This window comes from Colias croceus, chromosome 23, assembly GCF_905220415.1.
Source record: "Colias croceus chromosome 23, ilColCroc2.1".
In the NCBI taxonomy this organism is placed as follows: domain Eukaryota; kingdom Metazoa; phylum Arthropoda; class Insecta; order Lepidoptera; family Pieridae; genus Colias; species Colias croceus.
The window spans coordinates 2,558,620-2,572,875 of NC_059559.1; the positions used below are offsets into that span (position 1 = coordinate 2,558,620).

General features: G+C 37.4%; 1 protein-coding gene across 1 annotated transcript in view; it reads left to right on the top strand.

Annotated features, from left to right (window-relative positions):
- Window positions 1-5,109: 5,109 nt before the first annotated feature.
- LOC123702520 (spectrin beta chain, non-erythrocytic 1) overlaps window positions 5,110-14,256 on the top strand; it is a 111,205-nt gene continuing 102,058 nt past the window's right edge. The window contains exon 1 of the mRNA XM_045650300.1: window positions 5,110-5,211. The gene's annotated coding sequence lies outside the window, so the exon portion shown is untranslated. The remainder of the gene's footprint in view (window positions 5,212-14,256) is intronic.

Genomic DNA, 14,256 nt, shown 5'->3' on the forward strand with positions numbered 1-14,256 from the left:
ACGGAATGCCGATAAGGAAATCACGAGTGTTTTGTTATTATTTAGTAAATAATTGGATGTGGGATTTTAATTATTTTTTTCAATATGTAAAAATGACTCATAAATGACTGCAACAATGTGTGGCAATGTTTAAAAATAGGTAGTTTAAAATGTAATGAAATAAATATAACTTAGTTGGTACTAAAATAGAATTGTTACTGTTGTTATTGTTTATTTTTCTAGCTCTATTTTGGAGATTACCACAGACGGACATTCAATAGATTTTATAATTTGTTGGAATTACACATTTTAAAACCTTGTGATTTTATAAATACACTAGCTTTCCGCCTTCGACTTCGCCTGCTTTTTCTAAAATTATATACTAAAACCTTCAACTTGAATCATTTGAAAAAAACCGCATCAAAATCTTTTGCGTATTTTTAAAGTTTTAAACATACATAGGGACATAGTTAATATGGACATAGGGACAGAGAAAGCCACTTTATACTATGTAGGGAAAAAGCTTAGGGAAAAAGCATTAGATTTTAATTTGTTTCTGATAGTATTTCGCATAATCCTTTCCTAAAATCGCATCTAATTTTGTAAATTCTATTTAAAACATACATCCGTTACTTAATTGTGGATGGTGACGCTCAAGTGACGCATCCGCTGGTTCACCCTCCTGAGTCATAAAACTGCTGTTTCGTTTTTGATTTGATTTTTTGTCATCTCTTAAACAAAATTAAGTAGAAATAAATTATAATTAATAAGACATTACTCATCATTTTTCACCTTGATGAATTTGCTACAGATAATTTCTAAGTTTTCTAAAGCTTTTAATATTGAAAGAAAGTACTTTTTTGCATTGAATAAATTGTTTAATAGGTTATTAATTTTTACACAATTATAAATTACATACACATATTGACCCAAACTCCTAATATATCTAGTTACATCGACTTCATGTAGCCTTTCCCAACCTCTCCAGAGGCGGAGCCCTATCGCCACCTTACCATGATCCCCGGACCCCCAAAAAAACTTATTCGCATAAGTGAATCTATATTATTTTAAAAATTGTTTAATTTCTTGCAGTGTTTTTGTATGAAATAGCTTAGCCATCCATCACTTGACAGATTATTCCATATTAAAACTGAAAAATACAAAGTCCGGTCGTCAGAATAGTCTGGCCACTAATTTTCTCACTGGGCTTTCGTAATTTTCTTGATTCGTCTGCGGACCTCCCGGGATATGCTCGGGGACCCCAGTTTGGGAAACGCAGAACGCTGGCCTAAAGAATCGAATTAAATGTTATGCCATAATTTATCCGCTATTTTGGAAAAAAAACCTGCAAATAAAATTGAGAGTTCCCTCCATATTCGTAAATATCTTATAGTACCCTGTGCCGACTGCCGGCATGTCGGCTTGTTTATAAAAAAAAGTAATTATTTTACGGCTTCGAAGTTCGTTAGCTACTGGGCGTTAGGCGTGCTATACACGATTGGTGATGTTTTCTGGGTACCTGTCGCATTCCTCTGTAGGTACCCTAAAACCTTTTTCGACAAAATATGGTCTATCCAAAATATGCAACGTTTTGTTAATTCGACCCAGTAGTTGCTGGGATTACCGCGTACAACCACAAAAAAAAAACTTGCAACTTTATAATATTAGCAGGGTTAAAAGTTCCTATTTTGTATGGAGAACTATTTCGAATGACGTAACGACAACCCGGGCAAAAATGAAAAAGGATAACATTTGAATTGGTGGTGCTTTACAATTTTACTTTTATTTTAAATATAACAAAAAAACAACTAGTTTGCATACATTAAAAGTCAAATTCAATGAATATTCAGTATTTCGTGTATAGTGTGCCCTTACAGGACCGCGCCCCCAGCGGGTGGTGAGCACGTGTCGCAGATGGTAACCTCATGTTTACAGAAATCACTATTTCAGACGTACGTGGATACGATGGACAAACGAAAACTCGTCTTGTTTGCAGCTTATTGGTTGATTTATATATTTAGGGAGGAGGGAAGTTGCGTTATCTGTACTTTGGTAGAAAAATGTTGAGTGTTTTTGTAATTTTGTGGGTAATCCATACTATATTATAATAATCAATACTAATATTATAAATGCGAAGTAACTCTGTCTGTCTGTCTGTTACTCAATCACGCCTTAACTACTGAACCAATGCATGAAATTTGGTATAGCGATATTTTGATACCCGAGAAAGGACATATGCTACTTTTTACACCGGAACATAGGATATGTTTTATCCCGGAAATCCCACGGGAACGGGAACTATGCGGGTTTGACTGCGCTGGCAATAGCCGCGGGTGAAAAGCTAGTAACTAATAACTAATAAGTAACTTACTTTTGATATTTATGACTGTACAAATTATTTCAATTTCAATTATATCAAGCAACTTATTTAGTTAAAACATGTTACTTATTTATTTATTAAAATTGATATAAAAATAAGGACCCCATCTTTTGTAACGACTGTCTTTATAATGCCTATATTCCTCTAAAATCTAAACGTATCACGTATACGTAGTACATGTATACATATTATAACTAGCTTACCGCCCGCGGCTTCGCCCGCTTTGTCTAAAACCTAATAAATTATATACTTAAACCTTCCTCTTGAATCACTCTATCTATTAAAAAAACCGCATCAAAATCCATTGCGTAGTTTTAAAGATTTAAGCATACAAAGTGACATAGAGACAGAGAAAGCGACTTTGTTTTATACATTTTTTTTTTTTTTTTTTTTTGTGTGGTGTTTCTCAATGTTAGCCAGAAGGGCTTCTACATTTTAACGCGGACGCGGGGGTGAACTGAAGGTTCACCCTGGTAGCGACATGCACAAGGGCGTCCCCCCTTGACGGGGACCACGAACCTCGGCTTGAGCTGTCGCTTGAGTGGAGGAGGCCAGAAGGGCCCTAATCGGACGGGGTTTTATACATGTAAGCAGTGATTAGTCTGTGGTGTCACGAATCACGATAAAAATTCATCAAATCTGTATTAATTACACGTAAATAAAATCGAATATCTTTATATTGCTTGTGTTTCTATAATACGAAAACATATCAGCAGTATATACCTAGGTACGTATTATGTTTTATCCTTATTTGTATTTAATCGTTACATTATGACACGCGGAGGAAACAGTCTAAAATTCCTATGAAGTGACCCACTGCCTTCTCATAACTATATGTATATATACATATTATATTCAATTATATATTAGGTACTTATTTAGTTATTTACTGACCCGGAGAACGTTGAGGAAGTATTTTGTTTGTTAGATCCTACCGGGAATGGAACCCAGGACTGTGGTAACCACAGTAACAAGGAGCCAATAAACAACCCAAAATAAAACTTGTAGATAAAGTAGGTCCCAGACCGCAGTATCCCTCGGTCGCGAATACTGCAAGGAGGCAAGAAAATCTTAAAAACAGTCATAAATAGTTACACATATTCTATCTATACTAATATTATAAAGCTGAAGAGTTTGTTTGTTTGTTTGAACGCGCTAATCTCTGGAACTACTGGTCCAATTTGAAAAATTCTTTCGGTGTTAGATAGCCCATTTATCGAGGAAGGCTTATAGGCTATATTATATCATCACGCTAATACCAACAGGAGTGGAGCCATGCGGGTGAAACCGCGGGGAACAGCGAGTCTAAAACAACGTTTGTTTGTACGTCCTTGTATATAGAAAAATAATATAATAAAAAAGTCTCTATGCAAGAGATAAATGACGGTCATATTCCATAAATAACATGAATTATCTCTGACTAATAAGTGTTAACTAATCACCGTACACTGAAAATTGGTAGCGGGTTCCGTATATTATTACTGTGTGGTTCCGTAGGATATTGGGGTTTCTATGACTGCGGCGAAACTATGTATTTGATAAGAAATTTTATTTTATTTTCATTTTTATTTTAAATTATGCATTTGTTGAAATAAAAGAAGAAACCCTCCGCTGTGTGCAATTCATAAAAAAATAATAAAATCCTTTTTAATTCTAATTAATTAATCTGAATTAATTTTTTTCAGAAATTAAAGAAAAATCGCGCTATTTTCATCTACAGTTATTTATTTTTATTTTTTCAACTATTCTTCTCGGGTATTTTCCAATGTCGGTGCTAACCTGCCGAGGTTTAAAGCGGACACAAAATTCAAATTGACTGATCAAAATTTACATCATAAAATTGGTCAAAATATGCACTTACTTTTATTGTGACTTTATGAACTTTATGGACTTAACCCTCACATGCCTTCTGTAGGAACACAATAAGCTTTTAATAATGTTGAATTACTTTTGAACGATTTTCTTTTTCGGCACATATATGTATTTGGTACAACCATCGCGTACTTGTGTCAATCGATACCATTGTTATTTCGCATAGTATTAATGGTATAAAAAACTTGACGCGCGGTGTACATACTTATGTACATTATAATATATTCTTTTTTTAACGTCCTCATTATATACTAGCCGGATATCGCGCATTTGTCGGGTTGACACCGAAAATTTAAGTCTATGTCGGTAAAGTAGCTATCTATTTTTCAATTTGAAAATGCGGGTTTTAAGTACAATAGTAACAAACAATCAATTAAAACACTGCAATGCCATGAATTGTTTCCACTTATTAAAAGAAAGAAAAAGGTCTCAATAATTTATAGAAATATTCCTGCTCAGGTATACTACCAAAAAGCTACATTTTTGACCTTCATATAAAATTCATAACTTAGATTTCTACAGAATTATATTTGTGCCACTTAAATAGAAACATTTCAAGCTTATACTTATATTTCAATCGTATTGTAATTGTATTAAATACATTTTAAATTGTTACGCTATAACTCGACTAAAGATGGACCCGACTTGCCAAATTTTTAAGGGTCTAAAAATGTTGGTACGGATAGTGAAAATACGGTTATCAAAAAGCTACATAAGTCAATGAAACTTCAAAAAGTGCTTTGAAAAGATACAAACGAAGCCGCGCGTACAAATCTAGCCGGCAATTAGCAATTTTACGCGTCGCCCGCGGATCTTCAACATTCTTCGCGATGACGGAAACAGGCCATTTATGGCATAACCGCCAGTCTGCTGCCGACGCTCGGAGCGTGCACGTCGCGTTACATTAGTGTTATTATCAGTGTGTGCGTGGATAAGGTGATCTGTGCATGTGTTGTGATATGTTCCAAATTTGAAATTTGGTATTTTTTTATTTTTTTTTTATCAGTGGCCAGTTTTACGTGTAGTGGAGAATTCCAAACGATTTTGCAAAGCGGCTCGCGGTGGCCAGTGTGAATTTGTGCGGATTTTGAATTGAGAAGCTGTTTGTTTTTTTTTGCAGGCGGGATGCCTCTGTTTCTTGCCTGTTTTGAGACATGGTTGCCTCTGTTTTTACAGATATATGTTTTTTGTAGGGATTCGTATAGAGGCGTTTCAAATTGCAAACAATATTTTTTTGATACTATTTTATATTTCTTTTTGGTATTACCACAATTATAGAACTAATAAGGATCAGTTAACTTGTTTTGTAGACCTGTATATACTAATCAATATAAATCTTGATACATATACCTAGACAAGTAGCAGTACAGGTTTATTAGGTTCGTCCTAATTAGTGAGTGTGTGCTAACGTCACTATTTAACAGAAGCCTTGAGTAAATATTTATATACGAAATACGTTTTTATTTCGCCGACAAGTAGGTATATTATAATAAGGATGGTTTTCTAACAAAAAGTCGCGTCATCTATTAAGTTATTTTCTATACATTATTCAGCATCCGTAAACAAAAAATTGATGTTATTTTAGATACCTAATATGAGATGGTGGAAAGTGAAAAGGAAAGGTTAAGGTTCGATTTTACCTGGGACAGTTAAAACTAAAATATTCTTTACTTGAATATGATTATCATGTGTTGAGAAGAACATCCAAAACTGTGCAATCGTTTCAGAGTTACAAATAACCATCTAAAACCTTTGAATTTCTTTATAGCTAGTAACAGTATTATAAAAACCTAATCCTAATACGAAATAAATATAAGTAACTAAATAGGTTTATTTTTCGTCAACCCTAAAACGGTTTAGGAAAATATAAAAATAACTTGTTAATAGACCTATTTTTAGTCAACCCTCAAACGGCTAAGGTAATTCAAGATTTTTTGTTAGTATGTTTGTCGTACGCCGTACTAAACCACTTAAATTATCGTATTACCATATCTATGGGGTAATTAAGTTTGTCACCGGCTTAAAATTCCGATGTGGATCATGCTTAGTTACTTACCGTTTAGATAAGTTATAGGGAAGAATGACTCAAGCTAATTCTCAAGAAGCCTTTTGTTTTTTGAAGTGAAACTTCTTTAGGCGCGTTGACGGTAAATTTTCAAGGTCCCGTCATGGCAATACCGTCACGTCATGACGTAAGGCGACGATTTTGGTATTTCTTTTTATGGATTATCATTATAGGATGAATAATAAATATAATTTAAGTATAGAAATTATAGAATTATAGAAATGTAAATTATATTCCATTTGCTTTGTATTTTCCTATAATATATTTATTACTAGCTTTACAACCGTGGCTTCGCTCGCTTTATCTAAAACCTATTAAATTTTATACTAAAACCTTCCTCTTGAATCACTCTATCTATTAAAAAAAACCGCATCAAAATCCGTTGCGTAGTTTTAAAGATTTAAGCATACATAGGGATGCAGATGGACCGACTATTAAAAAAAACCGCATCAGAATCCGTTGCGTTGGTTTATACCTACAAAGGGACATAGGTCAGAGAAAGCCACTTTGTTTTATACTATGTAGTGATAATAGTGAATTGTAGGTAATCTATTTTTATATTTCTTGAATATATTTACGAGGTAATTATGAAATTCCTAACTAGACTATTTTAATATAAATTCCATAAATTTATGAAAGTTACTGTCTGTTACGCTTTCACGATCTAACCATTGAACGGAGTTATTTTATTATTTATCATTATTTTACTAGCTGTGCCCCGAGGTTTTTCCCGCAATGCTCCGCTCCTGTTGGTCTTAACTCTTAGCGTGATAATATATAGACTATATATAGGTAGCCCTCCTCGATGAATGGGCTATCTTATACCGAAAGAATTTTTCAAATCGGCCCAGTAGTTCCTGGGATTGGCGCGTTCAAACAAACAAACAAACTCGTCAGCTTTATAATATTAAGTATAGATTAGATACATTTTTCTGAAGGTAGAAGGATTTAATAAACCTAGGTATGCAATAATGTAAGGTTTTTGAAGTGAAACTTCTTTAGGCGCGTGGAGAGTAAAATTTCAAGGTCACGTCATGGCAATACAGTCACGTCTGCGGTCTGATGGAGTAAGGCGACGATTTTGGTATCTTTGAATCTTAGAAGTTACACTTCAGACACGTGTGCTTGGCACACACGCTCCTTTTTATTACTTAGTACTTACTGCTTGATTTTTTTTACTGGTAGGCTCTCTTGTACTTTTAATAAAATTTTCCTAGAAAATGTAGCATACTTCCGGTGAAATATTTTTTTTTGTCTGTTAAGTAATTTTATAATGAATTCTCTTTAAATATAACTAGCTAGACAATAGTTAATAATCTGTAATCAATATCCGAAGCTAGTAAGACAAAAGCATTGTATGATAAACGATTTAGTAATTTTAAATATTCATAATATGAGCACGTATCGATGACATCATTGCCGATAAGGTCCTGGAGAAAAAAAGGCTGTGTGACGTCACATTACTCATTAAACTACATGATTATTGTAGAGTCATACCTATAGGTATTCTACTGATGTTATAAACACGAAAGTAGTATTGGTGTATGTTTGTTACTCTTGAACGCGAAAACCACTGAACGGATGTTGATGTTGATGACAGTTCTAAGCCACATGACTTAGCAGTGGTGTAGCTCAGAATAACACATAAGATATAGAAATACTTGCGTTTGCCCATGGGTTCGATCGCGAATGAAAATGTTAAAGTTTTTAAAAATATATTTTTATTATGTTTGTTACTCTTTCACGCGGACGCGATAGGTTATGTTCTGGATTGTATATGTTTTTAATTTTTTATTCAATGTTAATGCAACTGCTAAATAGATTTTGGTGTTTATAGGGTTACCATAGATTTACAATAATTTAATTTAAACGCGCTAATCTCTGGAATAACTGGAAATATTTCAAAAACAATTTCACCAATCGATATGTAGGTACGTGATACCTGAGTGTTATAGCCTGTACTATTCACTATTGTGGCTAACACACAATATTTTAGTGTATGTATTTTATCATACGTATTTATTACACACAACAAGTATTTAAATATTTTATTTCATATTTATATTCGTATTTAATTATAACACAAACATTCATTACACAAAAACACAAAAAATACAGACATGCATTACACCTATACAAAATAATTATAATATTTATTATTCTATAGCATAGTCGCGGTATTTGCGTAGTATGCGTGCCGCGACTAAATTATCACGATCCCAGCGGGTAGATCGTAATACTTTGCATCAAGTTTCTTCATTGTAAAATTAACTAGTTCGATCTTAGCTATTGAATACGCTCATTGTCAGTTTCTTTTTGTTCTTGTATTTTCATGTCCAAAGTGTTGCTTGTATCCGATAATTGTCTCTCTCCTTCTATGTGGAGTAATAAACGTTAAAACTGTGAGTGTGTGGTTATTTGTGCATCACAAAAGGTACTGTACCTAGTGTAATTAATACCTATCCATTATCACGCACCCCACAAATTGGTGACCCCGACGTGATAATGGATAGGTATTAATTACACTAGGTACAGTACCTTTTGTGATGCACAAATAACCACGGTCCCGCCCTCGCGAGCGCAGAGGTCCCTCTCCCCATCGTCGCCCACGGTCTTCTTCTCGACGATCCCACTCTAATTACCGGCGTTATCCTATCTGCTGGTATCATAACAAACATGGCACAAAGGCTAACAGATGCATTAAGCCATGCGACTTCAAGGCATCGCACGACACGAAACGCGTACGACAGTCAGTGATGGCGACTAACGCCTGTCCCATTTCCCCTGGTCGTCTTTTCATTACGGACCCCACTCTAAATGTTGAATATCTAATAGATACCGGTAGTGATATTTGTGTTTTTCCTATAACTGCTGTGTCTGAAAAAAGATGTAAGACTAACTATCAACTGTGTGCTGCCAATGGTTCCGTCATCGATACTTACGGTTACATTCAATTAAACCTTAACTTAGGCTTACGTCGCGTATTTCCATGGCGTTTTGTTCTAGCTGACGTCACTAAAGCTATTATTGGTGTAGATTTTCTTTCTCACTACCGAATTATTGTTGACGTTGGTAATAAACAACTGATCGATGGCTTAACCAATGTCAGCAGCTCAGCAAGTAAATGTAATTCAATTAATTGTAATATTTCTAGTGTTAAGGTTGTAACTGGTGGTGATAGTAATTATCATAAAATTTTAGCGCAATACCCAGAATTAACACGCCCCGCTGGTACTCCAGGTATTGTCAAACACAACACTACACACCACATTCGCACAACCCCTGGCCCTCCCGTTTCCTGTTCCCCTAGACGTTTGGCTCCTGACAAACTCAAAATAGCAAAGCAGGAATTTGAGGCTATGATAGCCAACGGAACAGCCCGTCCATCTGACAGCCCGTGGTCGTCTCCGCTTCACCTCGCATCGAAGAAGGACAATGGATGGCGTCCATGCGGTGACTACAGACTTCTCAACGCAAGAACGATACCAGATAAGTATCCAATCAGGCACATACAGGACTTTTCACACTGTCTGTCTGGTTGTACTATATTTTCTGTCATCGATTTAGTTAAGGCGTACAATCAGATTCCTGTTTCTGAAGGCGATATCCCGAAGACGGCAATCAGCACACCATTCGGTTTATACGAATTTCCTTTCATGACCTTCGGACTTCGCAACGCAGGTCAAACTTTTCAGAGATTTGTCGATGAATTGACGCGAGGCCTAGATTTCTGTTATCCGTATCTCGACGACTTCCTGATATTCAGCAGATCAGCACAAGAGCACGAAGACCATCTGCGCCAACTCTTTACCCGTATGAGAGATTATGGTGTTCTTATAAACACAGCCAAGTGCGTCTTCGGCGCTCCTAAGGTAACATTTCTAGGCTACGAAATCTCTGAAAAGGGAACCAAACCGTTGGACAGCAAGGTGCAAGCCATCGCCGATTTTCCTGTCCCAAGAACTGTTCGAGAGCTTCGAAGATTCTTGGGCATGGTCAATTTTTATCGACGTTTCTTGCCTAATGCTGCCCAAATACAAGCACCTTTAAACGCTTTGCTTGTAGGTTCCGTCAAAGGTTCTCATCCCGTGGTCATAGAAGGAAATTCGCTGCAGTCATTCCAGGACTGTAAGAAAAGCCTTTGCGAAGCAGCCCTGCTTGCTCATCCTGCCAGTGAAGCTAAATTAGGACTCGTCACTGACGCTTCAGATACAGCGATAGGTGGAGTCCTACAACAGCTTAAGGATGATGATTGGCAGCCGCTCGCATTCTTCTCGCGCAAGCTGAGCCCGTCACAGGTAAAATACTCACCATACGATCGAGAGCTCCTTGCCATCTACGAGAGTATACGGTACTTCCGACACATGCTGGAGGCTAATCACTTCACGATCTATACTGACCACAAGCCGTTATGTTACGCTTTCCACGAGAGGAAAAGTAACTGCACGCCGCGTCAGTATAGACACCTCGACTACATCTCGCAGTTCACAACCGACATACAGCACATATCAGGTGCAAATAATGTCGTCGCTGATACTTTATCGCGCGTATGTGAACTGCAGAGGCCGGTCGATCTAGAAGAGATGGCAAGGTTACAAGCTTCAGATCCTGAGCTCACCGCGCATCTCAAAGGCGAATCATCTCTTCGCCTAAAACAGATGAATTTACCTGGAAGTCGTACTCCACTGTACTGCGACGTCAGTACACCGACTCCCAGACCTTTCGTCCCTACACAACTGCGTCAGCAGGTTTTCAATTGTCTGCACTCATTAAGCCACCCAGGTGCAAATTCTTCAGCCAAGCTTGTTGCACAGAGGTTTGTCTGGCCTTTAATGCGGAAGGACTGCCGCGAATGGTCTAAGGCATGTTTGACCTGTCAGCGCTCGAAGGTAAACAGGCATGTCGCGTCACCTATTGGTACGCTCGCTTTACCTTCAGCGCGATTCAAACATGTCCATATAGACCTAATCGGCCCTTTACCACCTTGCGGTGATTATCGGTATTGCCTAACAGCCGTCGATCGCTTCACGCGATGGCCGGAAGCTGTACCACTTACCGACATCACCGCAGAAACAGTCGCGAAAGCTTTTGTGTCCTGCTGGGTAGCCCGTTATGGTTGTCCCACCGACGTCGTTACTGACCGCGGTGCACAATTCCAATCGGCCCTATTCCAGCAGCTCGCTAAGTCTATCGGCTTCGATCACCGTAAGACAACGGCATATCACCCGCAGTGCAACGGCTTAGTGGAGCGCTTCCACAGACAATTGAAAGCTGCAATTACCTGTCACGCTGACGCAAACTGGGTAGAAACACTACCTCTCGTGCTCCTCGGCATAAGAAGTGCTGTGAAAGAGGATCTACACTCTTCCTCAGCTGAGCTGGTTTTCGGTGAACCACTTCGCCTACCAGGTGAATTTTTTGGTCACGACACTTCGTCTTATACTACCGATATCACCGACTTATCAGCTCGGTTAACGAATTTCGCCAGGAATATTCGTCCTGTACCAACTCAGCATCATGGCAAGAAAAAAATATTTATCTACAAAGATTTAGCCGCATGTAGTCACGTATTCCTTAGGGAAGACGCACTGCGTGGCTCTTTTCAACCCGCGTATACAGGACCACATGAGGTAATTTCAAGAGATCAAAAATTTTTCAAAATTAAATTAAAAGGAAAGTCAACGACGGTAAGCATAGACCGCCTGAAGCCAGCCTATTTACTGTCGTCTTCTCCTGAAATCCTTCCTTCTCCTGCTATTCCACCTCCCAGTCCTCCCCTACCTCTTCCCAGTGCTCCCGTGGCATATACCACTCGCTCTGGGAGGAGAGTTCACTTCCCAGACTTTTATCGCCCTTAACCCGGTCTCTGGAGGGGAGTGATGTGGCTAACACACAATATTTTAGTGTATGTATTTTATCATACGTATTTATTACACACAACAAGTATTTAAATATTTTATTTCATATTTATATTCGTATTTAATTATAACACAAACATTCATTACACAAAAACACAAAAAATACAGACATGCATTACACCTATACAAAATAATTATAATATTTATTATTCTATAGCATAGTCGCGGTATTTGCGTAGTATGCGTGCCGCGACTAAATTATCACGATCCCAGCGGGTAGATCGTAATACTTTGCATCAAGTTTCTTCATTGTAAAATTAACTAGTTCGATCTTAGCTATTGAATACGCTCATTGTCAGTTTCTTTTTGTTCTTGTATTTTCATGTCCAAAGTGTTGCTTGTATCCGATAATTGTCTCTCTCCTTCTATGTGGAGTAATAAACGTTAAAACTGTGAGTGTGTGGTTATTTGTGCATCACAAAAGGTACTGTACCTAGTGTAATTAATACCTATCCATTATCACGCACCCCACACTATTCTGTGCTAAAGGCAATGGTTTGAAATTTAAACACTAACGACTCTCACCCGCGTTCCATTGTACGTATCACGATGAAATAAACATACGATATAATTAAAAATAAGTCGGGTTTTCCTTCCTGACGCTATAACTCCAGAACGCACAAACCGATTTCCACAGTTTTGCATTCGTTGGAAAAGGTCTCGGGCTCCATGAGGTTTATAGCAAAGAAAAGGTGTCTCTGGTGGCGAAACGGAGTTCGCCCGGTTTGCTAGTACGATATAAATGTGCATTGTTATACGAAAACAATTATATATATAGGATGTCCCAGGAAAGACTGTCAAGTGGTGGCCAAGAGGTAGACTGGTAGAGCACCCTTTGAGCTACCCAAATGTATGTTATGCGGTTTCTTTAGGCGCGTTGAGAATTACATTTCAAGGTCGCGTCAGGGTAATACGTTTGAATCTTGCCAAAGAAGTTTCACTTCTGACACATGTGCTCGCTCTTTTTTCGTAGTTAAGAAGTTATGATCTAATTTGTGATACCTATATTTCTTATTTAAGAGTTCCATTACAGTTCTTAAGATATTGAAATGAATAAAGACGCTGTCGAAAAAACACAGATATTTATATTAAAAATAATAACTGGACCAATTTGTTTTTTAACCGACTTAAAAAAAAGGAGGAGGTTATCAATTCGGCCGGTATGTTTTTTTTATGTATGTACACCGATTACTCCGAGGTTTCCGAACCGATTTACGTGATTCTTTTTTTGTTCGATGCGGGATGGTGTCGAATTGGTCCCATAAAAATTTTATTCGGATAGGCCCAGTAGTTTTTATTTTATGAGCATTTTTGTCTGTATTTGTAAATGTTGCATGTGCAAGTTTGAAGTCGGTTGTTTTTAACGCAGTTATTGACTTGTGTTTTTAACACTAATTATTAGTATGGATTTTATGACAGGAATAAATGACCCTTGGTGTGTCCCTTAAGACACATAAAACTGAAAGGATAGAATAAATTCGATTGCTCAGGCGGGTCACGAGTGGCTGAGTTGGTTAGGCATCCGCCCCGGAATGGCGCGAAGGATGCGGGTTCGAGTCCCGCCTCGTGATCGAATTTTTTCTATTCTTTATAAATTTATATTTATAAAGCATTTGAATGCCATAAAAACCAAAAAAAAATATATATATAAATTCAGGAATAAATGACGTTATTCGTTTATTTACACTTTAGAAAAGTTCAAGGAACTTTATTACTCAGACAGGTAAATAAGAATGATTAACATGTACTCAGGTACATACACTCACACGTACATACCTTTAAATTATGTGTCAATATTTAATCTTCTGAAGTTATTGTCCGGTTGATTACCAGAGATTTACAAATTAGAATACTAGCTGTCCCACGCGGTTTTACCCGGATTGCTCAGCTCCTGTGGGTATAAAGCCTTGTTTCCACTTGAGCATGCTCAGGCGAATGAGCGGCTCATTTGGCCGAGCTGTTCAAGTGGCCTGAGCATGCTCGGGCCGCACGTGCTCAGACGTCTCCACTTGAGCGGCTCGGCCAAATGAGCCGCTCATTCG